The sequence below is a fragment of the Perna viridis genome, chromosome 12, assembly GCF_037379345.1.
Source record: "Perna viridis isolate PV_CMFRI_1.1 ecotype Kerala chromosome 12, ASM3737934v1, whole genome shotgun sequence".
Classification (NCBI taxonomy): Eukaryota; Metazoa; Mollusca; class Bivalvia; order Mytilida; family Mytilidae; genus Perna; species Perna viridis.
In genome coordinates, this window is record NC_142456.1 from 27797442 (window position 1) to 27818309 (window position 20868).

At 32.5% G+C, this 20868-nt stretch overlaps 1 long non-coding RNA gene across 2 annotated transcripts; it reads left to right on the forward strand.

Annotated features, from left to right (window-relative positions):
- Positions 1 to 847: 847 nt before the first annotated feature.
- On the forward strand, positions 848 to 19935 carry LOC148601891 (uncharacterized). Of its 2 annotated transcripts, none has more exons than XR_015917352.1 (3): positions 848 to 900; positions 14128 to 14228; positions 16055 to 19935. It is a non-coding gene; the product is annotated as an uncharacterized LOC148601891 (long non-coding RNA). The 2 variants fall into 2 exon arrangements; XR_015917351.1 differs by lacking the exon at positions 848 to 900 and adding an exon at positions 1076 to 1096.
- Positions 19936 to 20868: the final 933 nt, after the last annotated feature.

The following is a 20868-nucleotide window of genomic DNA, read 5'->3' on the forward strand; positions in this document are numbered from 1 at the left end:
AACATTTCCGGTATCTGTACAGATTGATCGGACAGGCCAAAACTAAAATGGATGTTGCTAGAGATGCACTTAAGGGATAAAAAATGTAAAGCATTGCGAAGTGCTAAAAAGTTATTGACCATTTTGAGAGCAAGGGGAAAGGGGGTATGGCCTATGGGGTTGTAATTTTTTGGGAAAAAAATGTTCAAGTTATTCATTTATTGAAAAAAAAACTCCCCCATTAATTAACGAGACATATTTTCAAATAGAAATATTGATTTTGCTTGCTGGTTAAATATAAATAAAAATTTTGCACTTGCGAAGCAAAAATTTTCATCCGGGTCGCCCCCCTCTTTGTAATGTCCATTATTATTTTTACGAGTCTCGCACAGACGGTACATATATAGTAAAGCTCACGGTGCTCTTTGATTTAGGCAATGCCTACCCCATATTATAACTAAAATTATGAATAATTTCTCTTCCCCCGTATGCACATGTCAAATGTAAATCTTACAAGCTTTAAGTTAAACAGTTATAAAAACTGGGGAGGCACAGTTTTTTTACACATTATGTAGACTTTGTCAGGAGTGACCAGTTCTTGTAATAAAAGTCACTGACCTCCATACGTTCAACCATTCCCCCTTTTTCAAAGGGAAACTGTTAATTATACAAAGAAAAAAGAAAGTAGTAAATTAAGAAAGACAAACATGATAAGTAGTAAACAGACCATTTAAGATGGAAATATAATAAGTAAGGGTTTTTGTAGTACAGTATACTATTAAAATCCTTGTTATAAGTCAGATAATAATCAGGAGTTGTAAAACTTGACGCGGTACATCACAAGGGAGATAAGCGAAGAAACCCGCCATTCCATGCTTCAGCTTAAAAATGAATATGAAAATTAAAGCGTCAATGTAAAAGGTATGTCATTGTCAGAATGATGTGCGCTGACTTTACACGGCAAATGATTTGTAATCTGTCACGAAGAGAAACACATGGGGGACATAAATGCATGGACTCACAATACTGCACACTGCACTCTCACACTCGAGTATATTCATTCAATCATTGCAGTTACCGCTCACACTCACAGGCAGTATATTATATATATATATCTGTAAGTCTGCACTACCAATGTTACGTTTGTATCTGCAGCTCTATTAGCATTAACTTTACATCAGTGAGCCACCTGAAAATTGTGTTCGTGTGTTAGTGTAACATCCAATATTATATCCTGTGTAAAATAGGAGAGTTCACCTATCTTATTTGCACTGAAAAAAAATAATATCAAATGTTATGGAGGGATATTTTAAAACAGTTAAATGTTTTCCAAGGCCATACTCAGCCTTAAAAAGATTGAACATACAAATATCAGAAAAATAAGACTTATACTGTAAACTTCCTGTTCTCATACAAGCATAAAAACACACATAGACACCTGTATGATATTTTTTAAAAGAGGTGCGTTGTAGCGCACTTTGGGTCGCTAATGATATCGACCTGGGAACCAGATTAGGAACTTAATTAAACAACTGGCATTGAGTATTCATAGATATTGGGGCCTGAATAAATTCTAACAAAATATGTATATAGTCTTATAACAAGCCCCTGTGCCTGAATCGTAAACTGGGTAATGTTCAGTGCTAACCAATCATTTCATGTAAACTTCCCGTTCTCATACAAGCAAGAGACACACGTAGAACATACATTTTTGATATTTAAGACGTACATTTTTATATTGTATGAGGCTAGAACTATATGTATGATGTTATGGCATTAAATACCACACAAATCTGTAGCATAACATGGACTATTAATATGTAATTATGCAAATCATACGCAAATATAAGGTACTATAATTACGAATTGCAAGAAGTTGCTAACAATATTAGCGACTTCCAAGTTGGGGCTTGTTTTATTGAGGGGTATAAAGAGTTGACAGTGTTATAGGTGTTAATGATTTTGAGAATTTTTTTATATGATGCGTTATCCTGGATACTTTTAGATATTAATTTTCATCCAGGATGATTTCAGAAGTACCCTAGATGATATTTCTTGGAATGTTTTACATATTTTTCCATTCAGGATTGTATTTGATTGATAAATATTATTCATTTTATCAAGAGTATAAATTTTGTTCACTCTTCATATATGAATTCTCTGTGAAGGTACTATTGTTCATAGGAACCAATTTTCGTGGTTTTCATAGGTAGACCATGAAATTTAGTTCCAAATGAAATTAATTCCCATTTATGTGTTTACTGAAACCCTCAGAAGTACTATTCCAAATTCAATGCTGCATGGAAGTCAAAGTTTAAGTTATGCCAAACCAGTAATGATTATTTGAAATGAAATCATTTTGATGCATATTATATTTATGTAAAGTAGCTATTGTAGTGACAATTTTAAATGAAAATTATTTAATTAATAGAAGCTATATAGTAATGATGAAACTTATAAATAGAAAGTTATTTGTGTCTATGCTGTTCTTGTCATTAGTAAATAAAATCATTAAAATGTTCAAAATGTTAATCCATCAAAAGGGTCATTCAAATGGAGTATTCAGCATTTTTTTTCTCATGGAAACAGACTTAATACAAGGTTTGCCATAAGTTTCACACATGTTTGACACCGCGAAAAAAAAAAAAAAAAACTGATTAAAAACCTCCAGTTTTCAAACCAAATCTCCAGCTGAAAAATGACAAATCTTCAGTTTTGAAGGAATGACTTTATCACATTATGGAACCAGGAATTCAAGAATCCACAAAGTTGTGTGTATATAGTCAAAATTTAATTCCTTTTGTATCATTCAATACCTCTTTTATAACCAGTAAATATGTTTCTGGGAATTTTTCAGCTCAATGACATTCTATTCTGCAAAATAAAATTAAGATCTACCAATGTCTTCAAATCAACTGCATTCACAAAGATTAGAGGGACCTGTTTTTGGCTTTGGAAGAAGTGTAGAAATAAATTGACATTGTACATTTAGGAAATTTAGTTCTCTGAGTGATGTGTCAAGAAGTATAATCTGTGTTGAGCTTGTTCAATTAAATTTTCTTATGAGTCAAAATCTTCATCCACTCAATAATATTTTATTGATAATAAACAGGAAGTGAAGAGCATTGATTTTTACCGAGTATAATTGGTGGGAAAATTCAAATTGATAAAAAGTGTCTTGTTTTTGAAAATCTAGGTATGTGCATCAATGACATATGTAAATTATCCGTTTTAGCTGAAATTGGTTTATTTGAGTATATTATGTGGGATAAATACACTATTAGAATAGTTTTTGATTGTAAATGCAAATTGACAGGTTCAAAAATTTGTGGAAAAGGTGAAATGGAAGAAAATTGGTAAATGTGTGTGAAGTTGGATACTGTTTTACTATTCATAGACATTTTATACTCCAATAGTCAATAGTAAAGTTTAATATCAAAGAATTTAATTAAATTGCCAGCCTTGACCTTGACAGAACTATCCATTAAAATCTTAAACTATGTAGGATTTCTTTGTTGGTTATGGGAAGTTTAGAAAGCATGAATCAGCTGAAATCAAGGGCATATGAAACCAATGGTGTATGTGTTAAAAAACAAAGAAAATGGCACCCATTAAAACCGAAAAATACAAACACAGGAGGTCTTGCACTTAGATGTCCACAAAAATGGGAATTTTGTGTCTCTGGGAGAGAGACTGATTAATTGCAAGAGAAAGGTCTGTTTTCCTGGAGTCTCCTGTAAAAATTGTCAGGGTTAATATGTATGCTTAAACCAATTAACTTTAGAAACCAAGTCACTAAATGCCAATGCCTTATAGATCAATGTAATTACACAGTTATATATAGAACAAGGATCTATCCATAAAATATATAAATACATAAAGTAGTTCAAATTCAGGCATAGATCAAGCTCTCAGGCATTCAGTTGCATCATATATAGTACTCAAGGGTTTAAATTGATATGAAGTCAATTGATGCTATGATCTTCAGAGAAAAATGAATGGAACAAGTTACATGGATATATATGTCTTCCTCATGATCAGCTTATAATTACATTGCCAATAGTCTTACTTTATGACAAACACAAAAGTCACCAAGAGTCCATGCATATCTGATATACATTGTACATGGTGTAGGGTCTTCCTTGTGGCTAGTGCACTTGAATGTATGAAAAGACAATTCAGATGCAGAGGTCACCATGTGACCAAGGATCTGTGCTGAAAGGATATATCAGTATATGAATGTTTTAATCTGCTTCCAAAGGACAGGACGAAGGCCCATGCATGAACATATCCATGTCCTGGGAATAGCTACAATGTAACACATACAGTATTCTATCCTGTATGATATGGTGTATGGAAGATAACATGACAAGCAAAAATGAGTGGATGGTCAAATGCATATAGCAAAGAACATGTTTTTCAATGAAAAAGAATGGAGTCTTAATTGCATTTCCATATATTATTGAGAAACCTTTTGGTAATTTTCCCACTGACATTTAAGGTGATAAACTTGTATAAGGTGGAGCTATTCCAGGATCCTTTGTAGAATTTTTTAATTACTTGATTTTCTTTTCCATATAAATGTAGAACAAACCACAGTCTTAAGTGGAGTCTAATATTGTTTAACTATTATTTTTTCCAAAACTTACTTAACTTTTAAGTGATATTTACAGATTAATACATGGCCTTGTTGATATTGTACTTGAAGTTGATATAATTCTCAACAATAGGAATCAAAGGCTAATAACAAGGGCAATATTTGAAATGACATGTTTTAATTTTTTTACCACAAGTAATGAGTAATTCTAATTAGTGAAACCGTTCCTTGTTATTCTTTTTATATAATTACTCTTCACTATTCCTGATACTAATTTTTGTGGATTAGGGAAAAACACAAGTTACTGGATTCTTGAATTCATGGTCTTGAAGTTTTTAGTATACATACAGTGTTCTAGGATTTTTCAGAAATTGAGGTTTCCTCAGGAAAAATCCTTATAAAATCAACTTTCCCACAGTCAGTGACTGCTTTCGGAACAAAACAAATCCTTACAGCATATGAAGTTTTCAACTTGCCACAGGAAAGTATAACTAAGTACCTAACTTTCCCTGACTCAAATTTCACTTGCCCCAGGTAACGGGAAATAGGAATCCTAGAACACTGTACATATCAGTTAAAATCTCTTTTTTGGCTGGGAACCAAATTTCATGGTGTGGTCTACACACGAAAACCACAGAAATTGGTACCGGATAAACAATAGCACTTTCACAGTATTGCCCTGGGGGCCAATAATATACAGAAAACAATGCTATAAGTAATGCAAAATCAGTATTGTTAAAAAAAATAAGTGATAAATGTAGATTATTACATATCATTTTTCAACAGTATCATATGCTTTTTTAGCAATAGGTCATGTTATCAGCCCTGAGAGCCATTATGTTTGTGAACAATTTTAAATTTTGTAGACATGAGCGGTTAAGGGTGTGATATAGCCTCTGAACAATGATAAAAACGCGTCAAATCAATTCTGGAAGTGCACCTTTAAGGATCCACTGTGGCTATTTGTTAGGAAACCATTTTTGTTTTAAGATTTATTGAAGTCTAAAAGTGAAATTACGGAATGAATTTAACAATATGAATATTTGTGTTCTTTTTATAATTACTGTCTTCAAAAGCTATATGTTTCTTGCAATTTTTGAGCTCAATGATATTCTATTATTTATACAAATAAAATTTTTGGTCTAGTCTTCATATCATCTCGTCATCATTAACACTTTTTCAAAACTCTTCTCCTTTGATTGTACTTGACCATTTGGAACCAAACTTGGTATGAATATTTTTTTTGGATATCTGGCATAGAAGGGAGCATGAGGGACCCCTTTTTGGCCTTGAAAGATATTTAGTAATAAATTTACATTTAGAGAATTTATTTCTTGCAGTAATGTGTCTGCAAGGATAAAATGTGTTAAATGTTTTCATTTTAACACATTTACAAGTCAAATTACCCTTCCTATCATTGATATGTTACCATTTATAAACAGAAAGTGAAGAGCAGTGATTTTAACCAATTGCAAGAAATTGGCAGGAAAATTTATAAAAGTGTCTAGTGTCGAATCTTGTGTTAAGGAAATTATTTTCTTAAGCTGATAACTGTTTTATTTAAGTAAAGTTAATATGTAGGATAAATACTGTGGTAATATAGCTTTGAATGTAAATACACATTAACTTTTAGATAGAGTTAAAATTAGGGGAAAAGGTGGAATGGAACAAAATTTGTAAATATGGATGAAGTTGGATCAGTAGTATAGATTGACTTTATGTTTATACATTTAACAATGGACAGTTCTTAATAGTATTTAAAATACAATGTATGATCACAATTTAATTGAACATTACGTATTCTTTGAAATTTTGTCACAAGTTTCACAAGAATCAAAAACTGCCAGTGCCATGAGCACTTTGATTATAATGGTAGTTCATATTGTTATTGTTTGAGTTGATTGTGTTATGTCATGCATTTTGATGATTTGAATTTTTCACACTATGGTATTTTTTTGCTGCTATTTATTTCATCTATTTAACACTATTTCACCTTGTAATTGATCATGTGTGTGTGTGTCTACTCTGTATTTAGATGTTACCCTTAATGCATCTAGGAATGTAGATAAGTTTTGAGATGGTTTTTTTTTCTTTTGTTGTTGTACAAGTTAGATTAGAAATGTTTGACTAATGTAGATAGTATACTTTGTCTTAATTATAACTACATGTTTTAGTGGAAAAATGTAATGGTTCATTCGGCACTTTGAAAATCCATGACTTCCTTGAATTTGGTTTGATACAAAAAGCTACTCTAGGTTCATAAAATATAAGACTGTTGTAAAAAATTTAGGGTTCCATTTGAAAGATTTATGTCAAAATTAATTGATAGAAAGTGCATTCATTAAATAAATTTTTTACAAGTTTAATTTGTAACAAGTCAATGTACATGTTTTAATATATAGGTATGGTTAAAATTTCACTTAGTTAAAAAAGTTCACCGTTTTTTTAAATTGTCAAAACAAATTCATTTGCGTAATGTATAATCAGTTTCTTTATTTATCTTTTAACAAGGGACTCAGATCTTTTTAGGTATGATTAATTGTGTATTATTTTTTATACAGTAGTCGGATTTAAAAGAGGGAGGGTTGTGATCATACCAAAGTACTTTAACCCCACCACATTTTTTGTGCCTGTCCCAAGTCAAGAATTTAAAAACATAAAAAGTTATGATATATTTCTTTCCATTTTTTTAGATAATAGTAAAAAAGCAAACTGGGTTTTTCCGTGTATACCTGTTTTTAGCTCACCTAGCCAAAGGCCATGTAAGCTATTGCCATCACTTGGTGTCCTTTGTCGTTGTCTCCATTAACAAACTTTCAACTCTTCTGCCCTGACACTACTTGACCAATTGGAACCAAACTTAAGATAAATGATCCTTGATGAGTCCTGCATAGGTCTCACTAACCATTTCTGATGTTTCCATTACTTTACATGTTAAACAAGTAATTTTCAATGTTTCACTGTGAATTTCCAGGACAAATGACACCTTAAAGTTGCATACCATTGCAAAGCTGGGAAAACAAGGCTTTCAAAATCATTATTCTAATGGAACAATGACCATAGAAATTCTTCACAAAATTTACTTGAATAAAAAATACTGAAAATCAACATTTTTACCTTTTCTGCTAACTGACAGCATGGAGGCAAATTACTCACACATGTAAACAATATTCATACACTTTTGTAGTAAATTAAAAATATGAGTTTAAAGTACACATTCTCATCATAATATTGACTACTTTTGATCAGAATACACACAAATAATGCACTTACAATGCATATTTCTAGGTTAAATGTCTTTTAGGTACTACATAGGGGGTGGCCATTTGACCCTGAAGTGGTTAGTGAGGCCATAGAACTGACATGGAGCTTTTTGATCCGTCAAAAAACATGGCTGTCGTTACTAAAAATAGAGCATATGGGTCAGACAGTAGTTTTTTGCATGTATCTCCAAAACCATTAGCTTTAGAGAATAGGTAAAAGTGTTTAGCATGATGAAATCTTTCTGTGGTCAAATTCTCATTTTAATCTGTTTAGCCATGTTGGAGGTATTGCCCTTTTTCAATGATTTTTGCTTGTTTTTTTTTTTCACCTGGCCAAGGCCATGTGAGCTATTGCCTTCACTTGGCATCTGTTGTTGTCGTTAACAGTTTTTCAACTCTTCTCCTCTGATTTTACTTGGGACCAAACTTGGTATGAATGTTTTTTTGAATATCTTGCATAGAACTTATGTGGGGATTTTTGATCTGTCGAAAAACATGGCTGCCGTTATTAAAAATAGAACAAAAGGGTCAGTCAGAAGTTTTTCTTGTATATATCTAAAACCGTAATATTTAGCCAAATTCTTTTTATTGCTAAAATGATCCTTATTACAAAGCCTACATAAGTGGCTAGGGATCAAAGTTGTCAGATGACTCATTGTAAGAATTATTGCCCTTGAAAAATTAAAAAGATGTTTTTTTAGTTTTCAGACAATATCTTGAAAACTATGATAGATAGAATGAAACTTTCAATTGCTGAAATGATCCTTATGATACAGCCTAGGAAAGTTTGCAGGGGTCAAACTTTTTGGACAACTCCTTGTTAGAGTTATTGCCCTTGTAAGACAAAAAATTATTATGTTTTTAGCAGTTTTCAGCTGTTATTTTGAAACTGTGATAGATATAATGAAATTTTCAATTGATGATATGATCCTTATGATAAGTTCTACCAAAGTCTTCATTGAGTCAAAATTGTCGGACAGGTCCTTGTTGCAGTTATTGTCCTTGAAAGACAAAAAAAAATAACTAGGTTTTCACCCTTACATGGCTGGGTATCACTTAATGTTCCATTAGTGCACTATTTTTGAATTAGGGGCCAAAAACAAACATATAGATCTATATAGAATTAACTTGTATAGCTTAATTGAAGCAAATGGATGTTCCACAATATTCTGTACCACATAGGTCAGACTGGAAGTAATGTTAGGGGTTAAGATTGGAATCTTTTAGCAATAAGGGGCCAACAAGGGGCCAGAAACATGCATTTTTGTAATATCTTGACAATAAACTTGAAAATAAGTGAATGGATCTATTTGAAATCGTACCCCAAAAAAAAACAAACCACCACATGATGGCTTGGATTATTTTTTGAGTTGTGACTTTAACCAGTTAGAAATAAGGGGGAAACTAGCATGCTGATCATTTGAGTAAAAGAGAATGGAACTCTGAAATTGTATGGAAGGTGCTAAACCCCTTAAGAAAGAATAGACAATTTAGCAATTTGGGACAGAAAATAAAGCACTTTGATTTTTGTGTCAAGTATATTATACTAAACAATATTCAATCAGTATCAAGCTTGTGTGCTGTGTCAATACTTACTCCAGTTGCTCAGGGTTTGACCTCTTTGTTCCTATGAAGCTGCATCCCGGAGTGGATCTTTTTATATATTGGCTTGTGTTCTTCAACATGCCTTGTCTTAAAAGGATCTGTGTCAGTAGATTGGCATCTGTTCTTTAACATGGTTTTTTCTAATAGGATCAGTAAGGATTGATAGTTAACAATTTGCCACATGATGACAATAAGAGCCTTTATCATTTGATGGTGAAGAATTTGCTACATGTTGAAAGTTAGAGCCTTTATTAATTGATGGTTAAAGATTTGCGACATAAACAGTTTGTGCCTTCAACACATGGTGGTTTGCAATTGGCTACATGATGACAGTAAGAGCCTTTTTCAACTGATGGTTAACGATTTCCTAAAAAAATGGCAGTTAGAGCCTTTTTCAAATGATGGTTAACAATTTGCGACATTATGACAGTTCATGCCTTTATTTATTGATGGTTAAAAGTTAGCTACATAATGACAGTTTGAGACTTTATCAAATGATGGTTCACAATTTTCGGCATTATGACAGTTCGAGCCTTTATTCATTGATGGTTAAAGACTTGCTACATTATGAAAGTTAGAGCCTTTTTTAATTGATGGTTAAAGATTTGCTACATAAACAGCTTGTGCTTTCAACAATTTGACTTTGTACTACATGGTAGAGGGATCTGTTATAAATGATTAAGTTAGGCATGCATGTCCTTTTGATAACACCTGCACTTATGGAAGAATTTCCTTCAAACTGTGGTGAATGGTTAGTAGCTATAAACTCTTGGATGGCATTGAAATTTTCTTAGAAAGCAGTCAAGGGTGTACCAAGTTAAGGGAGAGGGATTTAGTTATAAATGATTTAGGCTTGTAACATGGATAGCCCATCCATTTTTTGGACAGATTTCTGTCAAACTGTGGTGAATATTTGGTATATAGCTATAAAATCTTAGATCCGCTTTTCGCAGAAATCAAATCAGTCATGGGAGACCAAAGACTTAGTTATAAATAATTGATGTAGGCTTTTTGCCTGGATAGTACCTCCATTTTTTGACAGATTTCTTTCAAACTATGGTTAATGGTCTGTAGCAATATAGGCACATATGGAATTGATTTCACAGAAATTTTATGAAATGGAAACTTGGTAAATATATATTATACAAGTGATAAATTCCATCTTATATATATCACATTTTCCCTTGTATTCAATGAGATCAAAGAATGGTATCTAGTAGGAGCCAACTGCTAAATGGTTGTAGTAGTGTCATCACATTTATCGGTGGTAATGTAACCACTGTAGTGGCTAAGAACATCCCATTTCATTGGTAAGAAGTGATGACAACTGTGGTATCCAAGGTTACAGTTGGGGCATTTGTGTCTGGAATATTTTCAATTAAAAACAGGTTTTGTCTGTATAGAATGGTTTAATGTTGAACCAATTAAATAATTTATTGAAATATGAAACTTAGCATAGTGATAATATAATTCACTAAATAAAATCTAAATTGGATTGGCTACATACATTAAAAATAGACTGACAAAGCAAGAAAATGTGTCAGATATCTTTTTTTTAAAGATAGTACTTGTTAAATTATTTCTTTTGTTACGAATACTGGCTAGATAAAAAGGGACCATAGGTATCCATGTCATTCTTTGTACCCTGCAGCACGAGGAACAATTTGTGTTCTTAGTTCTTCTGCATGGTAAACAATAGATATAAATTCATAATTAGATTAACATTAGTATGTTGTTAAAATATATGCAAATTTATCTGCTTGATGTAAATAGATGGCCCCATACAAACTATAAATAATAATGTCTTCTTTTAAGGCTGATATTATTGTGATTAGTATAACTTGTTTTGACTACATTTAATGTCATAAAATGATTGTTTAATAAGCGAAAGAATGAGGAAACCAAGGTATGTTTAGCGGGCGTTGAGCTTTCTTATACAGGAAGATGATGCTCCCTGCCTGCTCAATTACCATATTCCTTATTGTAGAAATGTGTTGTTTGCTGTGTAATTATTCCAGGAGGATTATTTGTTACTAATAAGTGAGTTCTTAATGTCGGAAAAAGTTGTCATTTTGTATGTCCTTAGATACACCAAATGACCTTACTAATTGTTTTGGTGACAGACTTCCTCTCCTGTTTTTGTTTTACAATCATTATTGTCCTCAGAAGAACACGAGTTATCATTTTCACTTAGTGCATAGGTCTCTAGTTTGACATAGAACTTTCATACATGTTCATAAAATGTGTGAAAAAACATGAATGAAGTCAAATCAACTCAGCATTGGATGGTTTTATACATACATACTTATTAACATTGATAAACTGTGAAAATACTGAAGTTCTCACTGTTTGGTGAAAATATTATCAGATTAAAGGATTTAAAATTCATGGATTTGATAAGACTACATTGTAGCTTGCTCATTAAATGAATTGTTCACTTCATTTGGTAGTAAATATACAAAGTAAAAAAAAAAATGTTTCCCCAAGATCAATATGTGTGATTTCATAGTATATAGTAATGAAACAGCATAAAGTTGACATGTCTTTATCAAGAATGGTAAACTGTATAGTTGGTAACTTTCATGGATTGCTAATTTTGGTGTATTTAAGCAGTCTGTCAAAAAATGACAAATTAAATTCCACAAAATATTTACTTAAGAAAAAATACTTAGTGCACCACTTAGTATCCGCCAAAAATTATTAACCCTTTGGCCTCACCAATTTTACACCCACACCGCCTTACAGTATATTGTTGCTTCAATCTGTCCTTATTCTATTATCAGGGGTTTTGTTCCAACTAGGAAATTCAAAACAGCAGTCCTAAGTCACTGGGTCTATGTATATAATGAATGTTTTTAGTACCATTTGAATGGTAGTACTTCGCTGACTCATTTAAATTTTACTACATATTGGGTATATTCAAGGTCATATGTCTAAAATAAAGGTGAAGTGTCTATTTTTTTATTCAATAACATCATTTTAAATATTGTAGAATCATAATCTGTCAATGGAGTTCGGCTGAAATTGGTTCCCACATTATTATCATCTAGAATCCTATTTGACCAATTCATGTTTCCTTTATTAATACATGTAATTTCCAATGACTGATTCCTTCAACTCTGCTCCATTTCCCCATACATACAATTGTTCCAAGTTCAAACTGCCTTGATGGTCATATGGTAGAGTGCTTGCCTCAAGTGTGGGAGGTTGTGCGTTTAGTTACCAAAACTGGGTAGTCACTGCTTGTCTGCCAAGCATGCTGCATTTAGGATGTAAATGATGACTGGTTGACATGGAGTCAGAATAATGTGTCTTAGTGGGATGGCAGGCTGTTTCTTCTAATAGCGCAGTGACCTGACTTGTATAAAGCAGGATTAATTCTGTCGATAGAACATTCATGGTCTGAAATGGATAAAATATCCCCCCATAAAACTACAATCAATTGAGTAATCAATTATTGTTCTATACATCATACAAAATTTATTTTACCTTTCCACTGTTACCATGGTCGTCTATGACTGGTTTAATGGTAAAATTATTAGTAAAGCTGTATAACTAGGCAATGGACATTAAACTGGAGACCTGTAACATGATGAACTCTTAACAAGCATCTAACATGTTTAAACTTAACCTCATGAAAATGGACAGTCGTATCTAATCTGCACCCTGATCAAACAGGTGTCCTGTCTTATCTGCCTCCTAACCAAACAGATGTCATGTCTTATCTGCCCACTTACCAAGCAGATGTCCTGCCTTAACTGCATTCTGATCAAGCATATGTCCTGTCTTAACTGCACTCTGATCAAGCAGATGTCCTGTCATAAATCCACTCTTATCATGCAGATGTCCTGTCTTAACTGCACTGTGATCAAGCAGATGTCCTGTCTTAACTGCACTGTGATCATGCAGATGTCCTGTCTTAACTACACTCTTATCAAGCAGGTGTCCAGTCTTAACTAGACTGATGAAGCAGATGTCCTGTCTTAATTGGACTCTAATGAATCAGGTATCCTGTCTTTACTGCACTCTGATCAAACAGGTGCCCTGGTTTAACTGCACTCTGATGAAGCAGGTGTCCTGTCTAAACTGCACTCTCATCAAGCAGATGTCCATTCTTAGCTGGACTGATGAAGCAGATGTTCTGTTTTAACTGCACTCTGATCATGCAGATGTCCTGTCTTAGCTGGACTGATGAAGCAGATGTCCTGTCTTAAATGCACTCTGATCATGCAGATGTCCTGTCTTAACTGCACTCTGATAAAGCAGATGTTCTGTCTTAACTTCACTCTGATCAAGCAGATGTTCTGTCTTAACTGCACTCTGATCAAACAGGTGTGCTGTCTTAGCTGCATTCTGATCATGCAAATGACCTATCTTAACTGCTTTCTGATCAAACAGGTGTCCTGTCTTAACTGCACTCTGATCAAGTAGATGTCCTGTCTTACCTGCTCTCTTATCAAGCAGGTGTCCTGTCTTAACTGCACTCTGACCAAGCAGGCTTTATTTCATTAAGACCACAGTAGTATCTTTGAATAAAATAAAAATTCTTTACTTGAACAAAAATCTTAAATTATAACTTTTATTATAAAGTGCTTTGAAAACTGGTGTATCATGATTTTGGGAAAATTAGCAAAAAAATTAAAAGGATAGATAAAACATGAAAGTTTTTTTTTTTATTTTCAGGATGAAAAAGTGACGAAAATGAAGTAGTTGGTTGTTCAGTATTTATAATATCTACCAGAAAAGTTACTGAAATTAAAAAATGGAATGTCTAAGACCTAATCGTAAGTACATTAAAGGTTTATTAACAACCAAAGCTTGGGTAGGTAAATAGGAATCACCCTGTGTGCGTCTTTCTGTCTGTACTTCTGTCAGTCCACATATTTGTAAGTGCAACTCTACTGTTCAAGAGCTTTTGATGAAAATTTATAGGAAGGTTGTCATTATATGTTGATGTGCATGAAGAAATTTAATTACTGTCAGGTGTTTCAAAGGGCGATTATTTAACTTAAAGTTTTAACATGATAAAACATTGAAAGGGGAATTCCTCCTAAACCAATAGATTTTGACAAAATTTTCTAGGAAGTTAAGCATTATTTGCAAGTGTACATAAAGCAGTATAGTTACTGTCTGAAGACTCCAAAGTAAGATAAACAAACTTTAGGTGAGATGTAGGTAAATCAGTGTCTATAATGACAAATGGGAAAATTATGTTTGCTTTATAGGAATTATCTCCCTTACCAGAGAAATTTTCAGTAGACGAAATATCAACAAAGAAAAAGAAATCTGAGTTGGAAAATTTCGTTACACGGTACAATTTTTTTTTCTAAGTCCTCTGCAAAGAATGAGGGTTTAAAAGGCTTAGTAGTGCCTACCAGAAGAAATGAAATTACCTCCCTTAAGTAAACTCAAACTTTTTCCATTTTTTACATCAAAATAATTTGCTTCATCTTTGTTTTTAACAAAAGCAAAAATAAAAATTTATACTGCATGTAATGGTCATGTGAATGATTCATGATCTGTTTTATGCTGCATGTTATGAGTAGGTAAGTGATTCTTGATCTGTTGTATGCTGCATGTTATGAGTAGATGAGTGATGTATGATCAGCTATATACTGCATGTAATGATCATGTGAGTGATTTATGATCAGTTGTTTACGGCATGTTATGAGTAGTTGAGTGATTTATGATCAGTTGTATACTGCATGTTATGAGTAGTTAAGTGATTTATGGTCAGTTGTATGCTGCATGTTATGAGTAGGTGAGTGATTTATGATCAGTTGTATGCTGCATGTTATGAGTAGGTGAATGATTTATGATCAGTTGTATACTGCATGTTATGAGTAGGTGAGTGATCCATGATATGTTGTATACTGCATGTTATGAGTAGGTGAGTGATCCATGATCAGTTGTATACTGCAAGTTATGAGTGAGTGAGTGATTCATGATCAGTTGTATGCTGCATGTTATGAGTAGGTGAGTGATTTATGATCAGTTGTATACTGCATGTTATGAGTAGGTGAGTGATCCATGATATGTTGTATACTGTATGTTATGAGTAGATGAGTGATTTGTGATCAGTTGTATACTGCAAGTTATGAGTAAGTGAGTAATTTATGATCAGTTGTATGCTGCATGTTCTGAGTAGGTGAGTGATTAGCTTTTCTAATTTAGAGATACCTCTAATAGATTTGTGTAGGCAAAGTATTTAAGCAATTTTTAAGAATGTGATTCCATTTCTTAAAATCGATATGATTTAATTTTTTATTGGTATACTCAACTCTTTTTCTTTTGTGCCCATGTTTACAAACATTTCATATGATTTAAAAAAACTATATTACATAACAATCACAGGATATTTTCAGTTTTAAGAAATATGCATTAATGACATTGGAAACATCAAATAAAACTGGAAAGAAAACCAGTCATTTTAAAAGTTGTTATTCATTACAGAGGCTTGAAATTTTAAAACATTTGTCCTGTAGGTATGCCATATGGTGGGATTCATTAATAGAAAAAAATCAACAATTACTGAAGACTTTGTTTATTTTCTTTATATTGTGATTGGTATCATTAGTGAGCCATCACCCACATATTTCTTCCTTTTTAGGTGATGCATAATGGCTATTTTCATAACAGATTTCTCAGCTGGAGGGAATGCTTAGATATTTGGCCATTGACTTGTACTGTGTCCCCCCTTTTTCCTTGCTTATCTATTTTCTGTTTACCATATGACTTTTTGTTGAATTTTTTAGGTGATGCATGATGGAAATTTCTGTGATAGGTTTCTCAGCTTTTGTTTGAGAGAATGCTTACATATTTAGTTTTTTGTTCTCAATTTATTTTTGGCAGAATATTTTACTAAAAAAACAAAAACAGTCCTTAAAAGTTCAGACTAGGGAGAACTTAAATCACAACTTTTTAATTAAAATACTGTAGATGTATTAACACAGTACCAAGCCATGTTACAAACCAACAAAAGGCTTGTAAGCAATCACATCCAATTTTTTAGTTACATATACAGAATATTTCATACTACACAAACATTCTAGGAGTTTTGTTAAAAAAGTAAAACACTTCAAATTTAACTTATAGTCATTTTTTTTTTACCTAACATATAGTCCCTTGTTTTTATTGTACAGTGGTTGTATTATGCTGCACTTAAAAGTTTAATTTGTTTCATAAGTGCGACTTATTTGTAGGAGTTCTTTGAATTTATTATGACATCTATAAATCAAAATAAATCTTCATTTCTCTGATGCATGAGGCAATTACATAATAAAGTGCATTATTATCTATTTAACGATTAATCATAATTCAGTATTAGGCTGTTCTTGTCATAAATTAATATAAACCACTTGTTGATGTTTTATATTTCAAAGTGAGAACATGGATATGGTTCAATTATTCTACACTTGATTGATTTTACGGAAACAATAATTATTTGCTTAATCAATTCAATCTTGACAATATCATGTTATCTCTTGATTTATATGGAAAAGTAGCGTTTATGAGTCTAACCATTAATCGGTCATCACTGATGTTGACCTTATGTACCCTCTGGTGACAGCCGAAGTACCTCATGGGTAAGTCGTTAATAGATGTCACCTCTGTTTCCATATTGTCTGATGTTGTACTAGGGCAGGACTAGATAGTCACTTGTTGTATAGACAAACAAGATTATTTTGATGAAGTAGTATAAGTGACAATAACATGAAAATGAATTAATCACCTTTATTTTGTCTGGGACTGTTAAGAATTAATATCATAGACAAGATTTTTTTTAGCCATATTGAGATTTTTGTCCTTATGGTGGCCACACCATATTTTAAGTTATATATATTTATAATTTTTTTGGTTGTGGTTGTTTAATATATGTTTGTGAATATTTAAATCTTATTCAGTATTTTATAGGTTACATTGTAAAAAATTAGATATTTTATGTAATTTTATATCAACACTTTTACGATTTATTTGGTGATGTGTTTCTATATTTGGACTTAGCCTATCAAATTAAAATCTCTCTTTATAAGGATAGCTAAAATGTTAGTAGCTGTACTATATAACCTTACAGGTTTAATTGTTTAGGTTGTTAATTCTTCAGTATTTTCTCCATTATCTTTTACATGAAATGAAAGAAAAGAATAAAAAAAAAAACAGAATGCTATTGAAGTTTAACATTTATATAGTGCAAAGAGGTCATTTTAAAGTACAGTTTACTGTGATGACACTGTTATTCATTGGTTTTCATATCCTTCCACACAAAGTTGTGAGATATTATGTGGTACCATCTGAAAAGTTGTATGTCTGTCCGTCTGTATGTCTGTCCCTTGTTTTATAGATGATAACTTGGAGAAAATATCAGTGATTTTTTTAACTTTGCAGTTGTTAAATACTATAAATTACTGGTCAAGTAATATTTTCAGCTAATTCTAAGATAAAGTTTTGAGTTAAGGCATTTTGAACATTTTGCCATCCCCCTTTTTTAGCTCACCTGGCCAAAGGCTATGTGAGCTATTGCCATCACTTGGCTTCCGTCATCGTCTGTCGTCGTTAACAATTATACAAAACTTCTCCTCTGAAACTACTTGACTGATTAGAACCAAACTTGGTATAAATGTTCCTTGGGATATCCTGCATAGAACTGTTTTGGGGATTTTTTATTTGTAGAAAACATGGCCGTCGTTACGAAAAATAGAACGTAGGGGTCAGACAATAGTTTTTCACATACATCTCCAAAACCGTTAGGTTTAACTAAATTCTGACACATTTATGAATGTTCCATGGTGTATCCTGCATAGAATCTGATGTGGGGATTTTTGATCCGTCAAAAATCATGGCAGCCATTACTTAAAATAGAACATACAGTGTAGGGGTCAGACAGTAGTTTTTCGCATATATCTCCAAAACCGTTAGGGTTTGCCAAATTCTTTCAATAGCTGAAATGATCCTTATTATTAGGAGATTTAGGACTACAAAAGTTTTCAGGGATAAAAGTTGTCAGATGAGATCTTACTAACCACTTCTTAAGTTTCTATTACTTTGCATGTTAAACAAGTAATTTTCCATGTTTCACTGTGAAGTCCCAAGACACCTGAAAGTTGCATACCATTGCAAAGCTTGGAAAAGAAGGCTTTCAAAATCAGTATTCTAATGGTACGATGACCTTAGAAATTCTTCACAAAATTTACTTGAATAAAAAAAACTGAAAATCAACATTTTTACCTTTCCTGCTAACTGACAGCATGGAGGCAAATTACTCACACATGTAAACAATATTCATTCACTTTTGTAGTAAATTACCAAAATGATTTTGAAGTACACATTCTCAGCTTTATTTTAACTACTTTTGATCAGAATACACACAAATAATGTATTTACAATGCATATTTCTAGGTTCAGTGTATTTTTGGTACTACATAGGGGGTGGCCATTTGACCCGGAAGTGGATTGTGAGACCTGACTCCTTGTAAGAGTTATTGCCCTTGAAAGTGGAAAAATGACTTTTTTTAAACAGTTTTCAGTCAATATCTTGAAAACAATGATAGATTAAAAGAAACTTTCAATTGTTGAAATGATCCTTATGATAAGCCCTACCAAAGACTTCTTGAGTCAAAATTGTTGGACAACTTCTTGTTAAATTTATTGCCTTTGAAAGGCAAAATTCAACCAGGTGGGCGATTCAGGCTACTGGGAGCCTCTTGTTCACTATTTCATGGCAAGGTATAATTTAATGTTCCAATAATGCCCTATTTTTTATTTTCATGGTTTGTATAAGTTTTGTTTATTAAGTAAATGTATACTGATTTACTGTTTGATGGAAAGTGGTTGGTTCAATATTTACCAATATCAGCCAATTATTTCAAATTATGAAACTAACATTATTTATTAGTTCTACCCCTTGAGTTGCAGGGGTATAATATTTTTTTTGAGCATTCATTTGTCTGTCCTTGTGTTTATGCATCCAGTTCATTGTGTCATAGCATATTGTTGCCTGATTAGCACCTCCATTTTTTTAAACATATTTCCACTGTTTGATGGTCGATGACAGATCACAATAATAGTTGTATAGATCTGTTTATATTGCAGTTCTTGTGTATGTTGCATAAAAATGTAAAAATGAAAAATCAGCAAGAATGGAAAATTAAGTAAGATTGCTGAAAAAGAGTTAATTTTCTACAACTTTTTTTGTAGAAAATAGAGCATGTGTCAGGCTCTTAGATATTTTATAACAAAAATCTTTTGTATCATGACAACATCTGTTTCAGAATTCTGACATTACTTTACATTTTGATGTTGGAACTGTAAACACTTATTTGGGAAAAAATTAAAAACAGAGAATGTCTCATCATTTAGGTTTCTAATCAATGTGATAGGGTTTTTGTGACTCCAGTGGATTAGTCTATCTGATTTGAATTCAAGAATAGGTCTTAAATCAACCAGATACGAATTTTAAAAAAAATGACAAACAAATAATAAAATATTAATCATTACACTGTTTTTATTGCTTGTTCAGTAATAAAAAAATAATGAAATTATAATAAAATGCTGTAGGGATTCAGGTTTTGTATTTTTAATTATGGATAATTTATTATGACCATAAGGAATTAATTCATATTGAAATAGTATACTTGTTTAGCTAGGTTCATTCACTAAGATTATGTCCACTTCATTTGATTTCATTTAAATGACTGATCTAATTGAGTTTCTTTGTGTAGTTTTGAACTTTACATATTGTGACTTAGACAGAATGCATGTTGTACATTGACACCTGTCTAAGCCAAACCCTGAATAACCGCAAAACCTATCTAGACCAAACCCTGAATAACCCCAAAACCTGTCTGAACCAAACCCTGAATAACTCCAAAACATGTCTGAACCAAACCCTGAATAACCCAAAAACTTGTCTAGACCAAACCCTGAATAACCCCAAAGCCTGTATTAACAAAACTCTGAATAATCCAAAACCTTGGTAAACAGAATACCTGTCTAAACTGAACACATTTTAAAGTTCTGATAGGTTTCACTGTATGTATGAGGGTAATGGTAATCTTGAGATAGTTGAAATCGACTTAAGACTAGAAAACAACAGTATGACAGGTTATTAGCTCACCTGGCCAAAGGCCATGTGAGCTTTTGCCATCACTTGGCGTCCGTTGTCCGTCCGTCCGTCGTCCGTCCGTAAACTTTTACATTTCAATCTTCTTCTCTGAAACCACAGGGCCAAATAAAACCAAACTTGACACAAATGTTCACTGGTATGAGGGGATGAAAGTTTGTGATTTTGGTGCCGATCGGAAATTCAAGATGGCCGCCACCGAGGATCTTAGTTTAACATTGGACCCTATGGGAGAAACATGTAAAAATCTTCTTCTCGGAAACCACTTGACCAAATTAAACAAAACTTGACACAAATGTTCACTT